The sequence below is a fragment of the Piliocolobus tephrosceles genome, chromosome 21 (assembly GCF_002776525.5).
Source record: "Piliocolobus tephrosceles isolate RC106 chromosome 21, ASM277652v3, whole genome shotgun sequence".
Lineage (NCBI taxonomy): Eukaryota > Metazoa > Chordata > Mammalia > Primates > Cercopithecidae > Piliocolobus > Piliocolobus tephrosceles.
In genome coordinates this window covers 36,157,771-36,167,693 of record NC_045454.1, presented here as the reverse complement: position 1 = coordinate 36,167,693, position 9,923 = coordinate 36,157,771, and the positions used below count along the sequence as shown (strand labels likewise).

Here is a 9,923-nt window from a genome sequence, read left to right as displayed (position 1 = left end):
CGGAACCCGGAAGCGGGAGCGCGCGGGGGAGCGGCGGGCGCGGCGGGGCGGAGCGGTCGGAGCAGCGGCGGGCGGGCAGGCGGTCGTCCGGCCGGGGACCCGGCCCGGGACCGGCGGCGCGCGGTGGCCGAGGCCAGGTGAGTTCCAGGCGGCCTCGGGTTGGCGACTCGAGCTCGAAGCCTGCCTTTGGGAGCTGCACAGAAGAGGGACGGAGCTGAGGGCTGATGGGGGACGCGACGGCAGGGGTCGAGGGGGCGGGAACGAGCCTAGGGGTCTCGGAGAGGTTGCTAGGGATGAGGTGGAAGCGAGATGGTGAAGGAGAAAGTGGATGGAGCTGGAGCTGGTGAGGGAGTTCGCGGGCGTGGGGGGGTGAGTCTTGTGGCTTTGAGCAGCTTCTCTGAAGAGGACGTGGCTTAAGTGGTAATTGGGGGGTCGCAGGAAACGGCGTTGTGGGGAGGCAAGGAGGCGGGAACGAGAGGCCCAGGCTGGGGGAGTGGGCAAGGCCAGTGGCGGGACAGCCGGGGTGCGGTTGGGGGGAAGGGGTGTGAGACCGATCTGGGGACGTCTGCCCGCGCGATTGAAGGAAGGGTGTCTGAGAAGAGGGCGGCGCCTGGCCCCCAGTGGGCGCTCAGTAAGTGCGGGGGGTTCTGAACTAACTGATGCGGCAGCCGGCTATTGGGAAGCGGGGAAATGGGAGCTGAAAGGGAAGTAAACGGAGTAGAAGTCATGGTAAGAACTAAGGGTAGGCTTAGGGAGGGAGGGCCAGGAGAGGAGGGAAGAGAAGGAAGGGGTTAGAATGGCCCGGTGCAGATAGATGTTGAGGTGCAGCACCTGGAGATTCCGTCCCGCCCACCCTCCCCTCTTGATTCATGTCCTTCCTGACTTCACACTCAACAGCTGGGTGACCGGGGACGCGTCCCAACACCCTCTGTGCCAGTCTCCTGGTCTTGGAAACGGCACCACCCTCCCTTTAAGACAGGACTAGCGGGATTCTGGGATTCCCTCGATCCAAGGAAGAGACCTCAGGGCCGGCTGTGAGGCCGGAACTGTTTTTCAGGAGGGAGTGTGCATGCACCCTCATGTACAGGACTGTTGCCACCTCCGCAGAGCTGCATCCTTGGACTTAAATGGGTAAAACGACATACAGGAAATCTGTCCCCCGGTTGCTCTGAGCTCAGCCCTGGAGAGGCACAACAGCCACGAGTCCTCCTTTCTTTCCTGGGCACCCTGGAGGCCAGGGGTCTTTAAGGGAAGGCTTCTCTGTGCCTCTGTCTGAGGTGGGAGCCGGTGGGGACACTGTGTTTTGCAGCCAGAGGGTCCTAACTCGGTTTGTTTTTTGGTGTTGGAGTCTTCAGAATCTTAGGGTGTCCAGGAGCAGCTAGAGGTGACCTGGGAGACAGGAAAGTTACTCACATCTGACAGGCCTGACTCTTGTGGCCCTGGCAGGGACTTTGTGCAAGGTGCTTTCTCCCCTTTCCCAACTGTGGGGATCTTAATCTGGGATCTGCCAGAAGGGCTGGGGAACCCCAGCTTATATTTAGTTTATAGCTCATTCAGGAGATGAACCTGGGTAGTTGGAATATAAAGAGGGCCACAGAAAGATAAGTACCCCCTTCACTTCCAGAATATCCTAGCCTTTAGGAATAAGGTGGCTGTGGCCTGGCTTGCCCCAGGACATGCAGTGACAGCCTACAGTCATGCCTCCTGCAGACATTGAACTGTGGGCTTGCCCTGGCCAGGACACCCCAATGAACAGGACCGGGATCTTCTGATCCCACAGCGCTGCGATGACCTCTTCCTGCCGCTAGAGAATGGCCAAGCAGGGTCTTGTGGAGGGAGCACTGTGTTGGAGATCCTGGCTTTGCTCAAGTCTCTGTGCCTGTTTCTGTCCTCACCTGCAAAATGAATGAATTGACCTCCATCAGCGTTTTTCAACGTGAAACCCAACTCTTCTCATCACTGTCTTGTCTCCAGTCCATGTTCCCCCCACTCCCGGCCTTGAACTTCACACAGCACCCCCACTCTTCATTCTTGGCTACAATAATCCTGCTTTTATTCCGTTTTCCATTCTACAGTTTATATCCAAAAATTAATTAATTAATTAATTAATTAATTATTTTTACCACTTCTTCATCGTCCAAATAAAAAATTGCATTGTCGAAAGTGCTTTTGCACATTGCACCTATTTCCAAAGCTTTGGAAACTGCAAATTTCTGGAAATCCCAAGGCAGTACCCTCCCTCGGGTCCAGTCTGGTGACTCAGTGGAGCAGGTAGAGACGTGGGAATCTCCCCTTTCTGTTTGGCTGTAGGATTCATTATTCTCTTCCCACCGGGACCTGTTAACTTGCTGTTTCCCATTCCTCATCTCTTCCAAATGGTGTGTCTTGGGTGGGCCTAGATTTCAGTTAGGCAAGGGTTGATTCTGCCAGGCGCTTGGTAGATTCCTGGGGACAGAGGTGCCCCCCCCAACCACCGCTCCCGCCCCCGCCGCAACCTTGCACTTCCTCTTCAGAAAGAATGGAGTTCAGGCTGGGCCGCGGTGGCTCACGCCTGTAATCCCAGCACTTTCGGAGGCCGAGGCGGGTGGATCACAAGGTCAGGAGTTCAAGACCAGCCTGACCAATATGGAGAAACTCTGTCTCTACTAAAAATACAAAAATTAGCCGGGCGTGGTGGTGTGCGCCTATAGTCCCAGCTACTCTGGAGGCTGAGACAGGAGAATTGCTTGAACCCAGGAGCCAAGATCGTGCCATTGCACTCCAGTCTGAGGGACAGAGCAAGACACCCTCAAAAATAAAAAAATAAAAAGGAATGGAATTCAGGTCAGGTCATCAGTTCAGCGACAGAGGGGCCACAAGATATTATGGGGGCAGAATTAGGAACAACCAATGCAAGCTTTAGGAGAAGGGGGATTCCAGCAGGTTTCCTTGGAAGTGGTGGCTGGCCCCGGGTCAAACCTGGAAAGATACCACGTGTTAAACCACGCCGGGCAGAAGGGATTGCTCAAGCAGAGATACGTTTGAAGCCCGGCCTGTACAGAGCATCCCAGCTCTCTCATTCTGCCAACCGGCAGCGTGAGGGTCCTTGTTCTTATCTTCCTGATACAGAAACAGGCCCAGGCAGGTGATAACTTCAGAGATGGTTCCTTGAGCTTTCTAGAAACATGCAGGATCCTTAGTAACCTTTAACTGGGGAAGCCCAAATCTCCAGGGCAGTTTCTCAACCACACCACCATTGACACTCGGGGCTGTGCACTGTAGAACGTCGAATAGTGTCCCTGGCTGTCTCCCATGAGATGCCAATAGTATTCCGTGCCCTCTAAGGGGTAACAAACGAAAATGACTCCAGCCATGGCCATGTGTCCCCTGGGTGGGTGGGGGGGGGGGGGGGCAGAATCACCTCCGCAGGTGAAATGTGATGCTCATTAGTAAAACCTGGTTCACCTCTAGGGCCCATCATTGCCTCAGTGGGTCCTTGGTGTTTGTGGAGCCCCCTGAGAAACTGCCACTAAGAGTGGGAACGGGGGCAGAGACCAGGAACTGAATCCTGCCATCCAGTCAGTTCTTAATCAGAGGGAGCGGGTCTCGATAAAAAGGAACAGTTAGGAACTGACTGGGGGGGGGGGGGGGTGGTTAGGCAACGTGCCCCAGGGTGGACAGCGGGTGCCCTTGTCTTTCTCTTCTTTGTCTTATGACTGACCTGGATTTCTGGAGGAACTGTCCTTGTCTTAGAATGATCTGTTGCTTTTCTTCTGAGATTAGAGGTATTAGATTCTCTCCCAAGAGCTACTTGGGAGGTTGCCCTGGATAAACGTCGCTTTTGTAAGCTGCGTTATCTCTTCCGTGGACCCTTTCGCCCACCCGTTCCCAAGCACACGCTGCTGAATTTTTGTTCTTGGTCCATCTTGCTCTCCCCTTCCCTGCTTGGCCCCCTCCTTGACCGTGACTTTGCTGCTTTCCCTTGATTGGAGGAAACGCTCTGGGGCCACGGGACTGACGGTCCCTTCTGGGTGCTGCCCCCGCACCCCACCCACCAGCCCTTTGTGTGCCCGGCATCCCCAGCCCAGCTGTGCCAGGCTGCCCCTGCTCGGCCGGCCATTCAGACAGCCCCAGGCGGCCTCTCGGCAGAGCAAGACAAGCCCTTCTCTTCTGCCCTCGTGGTCCCTGGAGTGGCAGAACAAAGGGCTCTGTCTCCACACCAGCCCACCGCCACAGCCCAGAGCCCCGTTCCCTTTCAGTTTCTATCGTGGCTGGGAAAGAGCCTCAGAGATTAGGCATGTTTCAGAAATGCAGCTGACGAGTTTGGGTTCTACTCATTTCCTCAGCGAGACTTTCTGAGCCCGAGCCCGATGATAAATAAAGTAGTGATTCAAGGGTTCAGCCCGTGGGTTCGTCGGAGTGATGAATAAGATATCCTTGTCTGACTCACTTGTTTAAAACCCATCTCTGCCCTGCTGCACAGGGCTGTATGTGCACGAGAAGAAGCCCCGCTAGGGGTATTTCATGGCTGTTGTTGCCGGGTGCCTGAGTTTGCTAGGGCTGCTGTAACAGAACCACACGCTGGGTGGCCAAAATGACAGAAATATATTGGCTTGCAGCTCTAGAGGCCAGACGTTTAAGATCACATTCAAGATCAAGGTGTTGGCAGGGTTCGTGCCTTCGGAGGGCTGTAAGAATCTGTTCCAAGCCTCTCTCTGTTGGCTCATATGCAGCCGTCTCTCCCTGGGTCTTTACATCGTCCTCCCTTTGTGCCCGTCTCTGTGTCCAGATTTCATCTTACGAGGACGGCAGTCATAGGGAAGGGGGCCCACCCTAATGACGTCATTTTAAGTGAATCATCCCCATAAAGACCCTGTCTCTAGGCCAGGCTTGGTGGCACACGCCTGTAATCTCAGCCTTTTGGGAGGCCAAGGCGGGAGGATCGCTTGAGGCCAAGAGTTTAAGACCAACATGGACAACATAGCAAGATCCCATCTCTACAAAAAAATACTAAAATTAGCTGGACATGATGGTGAATGCCTGTGGTCCTAGCACTTTGAGAAGCTGAGACGGAAGGATCACTCGAGCCTGGGAGTTTCAGGCTACAGTGAGCTATGATCATGGCACTGCATTCCAGCCTGGGTGACAGAACGACACCCCTATCTCAAAAAAAAAAAAAAAAGACCCAAGTATACTCATACTCTGAAGTTCTGAGGTTTAGGATTTCAATATGTGAATATTTGTTTGTGGGGGGAGTGGTGGACACAGCTCAGCCCATAACACTGAGAAAGGGGCAGATTCAAATTGCATTATTTATTTATTATTTATTTTGGGGGGGGACGGAGTCTGGCTCTGTCACCCAGGCCAGAGTGCAGTGGTGCGATCTCAGCTCACTGCGACCCCTGTCTCCCAGGTTCAAGTGATTCTCCTGCCTCAGCCTCCCGAGTAGCTGGGACTCCAGGCGTGCGCCACCACGCCCAACTAATTTTTGTATTTTTAGTAGAGATGGATTTTCATTGTGTTGACCAGGCTGGTCTTAAACTCCTGACATCAGGTGATCCACCTGCTCAACCTCCTAAAGTGCTGGAATAACAGACATGAGCCACCGCACCTGGCCTCAAATTACATTTTTAGATAATACAGGAATCTGGGGGGAAATGATCGTGTCAATAGAGAACAGGTCCATTTTGTCTTTTCTCACTCCTTTAAATAAACACTTTAAGGGTGAATAGGTTGGTTGGCTGCATCAATTTTGGAAGCTCCCTGTTGGGAATTTTCCAGATCTCACACTCATACATTCAAGGGTGACTAAAGAGAGGTGAGAGGCCTGGCCCACGCCTATAATCCCAGCACTTTGGGAGGCTGAGGTGGGAGGATCTAAGGTCAGGAGTTTGAGACCAGCTGGGCCAACATGATGAAACCCAGTCTCTACTAAAAATACAAAAATCAGCCGGGTGTAGTGGCACGCACCAGTAATCCCAGCTACTTGGGTGGCTGAGGCAGGAGAATTGCTTGAACCCGGGAGGCAGAAGTTGCAGTGAGCCATGATCCCGCGCCACTGCACTCCAGCCCGGGCAAGAGTGAGCCCATCAAAAAAAAAAAAAACAGGTGAGGACCCAGCCCAGGGAGGAGTGGATCCCGTGGGATTTTACAGGAGATGTGTTGAGGGCCAGGCCCACGAGGCCGTGTGTGCCTGGTGGGGAAGCAGGATGACATTTACAAACAGGGCATGGGGCGGGGGTGTCTCTGTTCTCAGTATTGCCGGCGTCAGGGGCAAGGGATATCCAAAGTAACTCCACTCAGGGACCCAAGTGACCTTAGGACCAACTGCTGTCACAAGTGATTGAACAAAAGAAGTTTCTGGAATGTCTTAAAATCCTTCAGCAAAAAGGAAGTATTGGCTAGGAGCCGGGCTCAGAGCTGGCCCTTGGGGAGACTGAGGAGAACAGAAATAGCCCTTGCCTCTGTTCAGATATTCAGCCAGGAGTCACGAGCATGGAAGTCAAATTAATAGCCCAGTGGGGTCTGTGAAGGTGCCAGCAGCGGGCAAGCCTGTGATGGGAGCCGGCCTGGCCTGGGGACTCGCTTATGGGGGAAGTGGGAGACCTGAGAGCTTCGCCCATCAGCCGTACCATGGGTCATCTGCCTGTGAGGTGGGCACTGCTGCTTCCTCACGAGTGAAGTCACAGCGGCACAGCAGCAGGGGGAGGCTCAAGGCTTTGCTGTGGATCTTCCTGGGCTCACTGCTCAGAGCATCTCCACGAGGAGGCGTCTGCCACCTCCTGCATCCCATTCCAGGGCAGATGAGATCGGGGGCAGGAGGGGGACGTTTGAGATTTTGATTCCCAGGGTACGGGGATTCACGCAGGGCTTTAATTTCCTGGTGAATGTGCTATCGGGGTCAGGGGGTAGCTTGTCCACTGCTTGGGAAGACCCCTGAGGTCCTCGCCTTGTCACGTGGAGATGCTATTTATTGGGTGGGCACGAGAACAAGAGAGGCAGAGAAAGTGCAGTCGTACTTATTTGGCCCATAGGCGCCATGAAAACTGGTTCCTTTTCCCTGGGTGGTCCCTTGGGAGTCAGCCCCATGATTTAGCAGGGAAGGGAGAAGGTAAGGGTTGGGGTGTCCTGGAGTGAAGAAAGTGGCCTGAACCAGGACGGGTGCCTCCACAAGGCTGGCTCCCTGTTGCACCCCGCACTCTCAATATCCTGCAGCCGAGTGAGCATGGGGTTGGAACCGTGCTAACATGTTGAGGGCCCATGGGTCCTTAGGAGGCTGAAAGTATGCAAATATTCCTTTTTTTTTTTTTTTTTTTTTTTTTGAGACAGGGTCTCACTCTGTCACCCAGGCTAAAGCGCAGTGGCATGATCTTGGCTCACTGCAGCCTTGACGGCCTCCCTGGGCTCAAGTGATCCTCCTACCTCATTCTCCCTAGTAGCTGGGACTGCAGGCAGTCACTACCACGCCAGGCTAATTTTTGTATTGCTTATGGAGACGGGGTTTCACCATGTTGCCTGGTCTGGAACTCCTGGGCTCAAGTGATCACCCACCTCAGCCTCCCAAAGTGCTGGGATTACAGGCATAAGCCACCACGCGCAGCCACTTTTCTGATTGATTTAAAGCATAGCTTCTCAGCCACAGCATTGGTGACATTGGGGGCAGATCATTCTCTTGGGTAGGAACTGCTGTCTGCACTGTAGGGTGTTGAACAGCGTCCCTGGCCTCCACCCTTCAGATGCCAGTAGCATCCCCTCCTCCGTGTCTGGATAACCAAAAATGTCTCCAGACCTGACCAAGTGTCTCCTGGAGGGCAGAGTCAGCCCTGGGTGAGAAACACTAGTTTGGGGTTCTGTTGACTCCTAAGTGAGTTTGCGTCTGTCATCATCTTACTGACCGAAGTCCTAGGATGCTGCGCACATTTTTTTTTTTTTTTTTGAGATGGAGTTTTGTTCTTGTTGCCCAGGCTGGAGTGCAATGGCGCAGTCTCGGCTCACTGCAACCTCCACCTCCTGGGTTCAAGTGATAGATTCTCCTGCCTCAGCCTCCCAAGTAGCTGGGATTACAGGCACCCACTACCATGCCCAGCTAATTTTTGTATTTTTAGTAGAGATGGGATTTCACCATGTTGGCCAGGCCGGTCTTGAACTCCTGACCTCAGGTGATCCGCCTGCCTTAGCCTCCCAAAGTGCTGGGATTACAGGCATGAACTGCTGCGCCCAGCTCACACATTTAAATACACAAAGTGAATGGGGAAGGAGAGAGGAGAGAAATCAGAGAGACTAGGTAGATTCTCCTGGTTAGTAACCCACCGGGGGCCAAGTGCGGTCGTCCATGCCTGTAATTCCAGCACTTTGGGAGGCAGAGGTGGGAGGATCCCCTGGGCCCAGGAGTTCCAGACCAGCCTCGGCAACATAGTGAATCCCCGTCTCTACAAAAAGATTAGCCAGGTGTGTTGGCACATGCCTGTGGTCCCAGCTACTCAGGAGGCTGAAGCCAGAGGATCACTTGAACCTGGGAGGTCGAGGCTGCAGTGAACCAAGATGGTACCACTGCACTCCAGCCTGGGTGACAGAGAGAGACTCATCTCAAAAAAAAAAAAAATTATTAGGAACGTATTCTGTGCATTCTGGTGTTTAGTGTGAGGAAGGAATCAATTTTTTTCCAAATAATTAATGTAGGGTCTCTCACCCTCAGCACTGCTGATATTTGTGGCTGGGTCCGACTCTGTGGTGGGGCCCTGAACACCACGGGGTGTGGAGCAGCATTTCCAGCCTCAACCTTCTTCATGTTGATAGCATCCTCCCTGTCCCGACAACCAAATATGTCTCAGGGCCAGGCACAGTGGATCACACCTGTAACCCCAACACTTTGGGAGACTGAGGCGGGCAGATCACTTGAAGCTAGGAGTTTGAGACCAGCCTGGCCAACATGGCAAAATCCTGTCTCTACTAAAAATACAAAAAAAAAAAAAAAAAATTAGCCAGGCATGGTGGTGTGCACCTGTAATCCCAGCTAGTTGGGAGGCTGAGGCACAAGAATAGCTTGAACCCAGGAGGTAGAGGTTGCAGTGAGCCAAGATCATGCCACTGCACTCCAGCCTGGGCAACAGAGCAAGACTCTGTCTCAAAGGGAAAAAAAAAATGTCTCAGGACAGAGGTTGCCAAGTGTCCCCTGAGGGCAGAGTCTGTTCCAGGGGAGAAACACTGATATAGAAGAACACCAATCTTTTGAGGGGCAAGCAGAGCCTGTTGAGACCTGCAGGTCAAGCCCATGACTGGGCTGAGGTGACTCGTTTCTTACCTGCCTTCATGGTGTGATCACCAGGGTCCCTGGCACAGGGATGAGCTTCAAGGGGAGCTGGGGAGTGGCTGTTTCACCAAAGACATTGGTGGCAGCAAATCCTGGGACCATTGCCCCCTACCATCTGGTTCCGCTCTCAGGTGATCAGAAAGTGGAACCAACTTGAGCCTAGGAGGTCCTTTGTAGAAACCGAGCAGAGGGTGGGTTTCCTGGCCAGGAGGAGGAGCATCTATCTGAAGGCCACAAGGGCTGGATCGCGGATAGGCGGCATGGGGGGATCCTGGCATGCAGAGAGCACCCACATGGAAGCCAGAAGCCTGGAACAGATGGGTGGCCAGGTTGCGAGCCACCTAGGCAGCTCAGCAGATGTGGAGAATGGGAATAAACTCAGGGGTCTTTTGGGGGATTAGTGGAATAGGTGATAGCTAAAAGGTACAGGGTTTCTTTTTAAGGTGATGTAAATGTTCTAGCCAGGGGCAGTGATTCATGCCTGCAATTTCAGCTCTTTGGGAGGCCAAGGCAGGAGAATCACTTGAGCCCAGAAGTTTGAGACTGGCCTGGGCAACATAGGGAGATCTCATCTTTAAAAAAAAAAATAGAAAAATTAGCTGAGTGTGGACTTGCACCTGTAGTCCCAACTACT

At 53.4% G+C, this 9,923-nt stretch overlaps 1 protein-coding gene across 1 annotated transcript in view; it reads left to right on the top strand.

The window, feature by feature from the left end:
- The first annotated feature begins 30 nt into the window (after positions 1 to 30).
- The window catches only part of MYO9B (myosin IXB), a 136,434-nt gene continuing 126,541 nt past the window's right edge, over positions 31 to 9,923 (top strand). Inside the window, 1 exon segment of the mRNA XM_023229693.1 lies at positions 31 to 137. The gene's annotated coding sequence lies outside the window, so the exon portion shown is untranslated.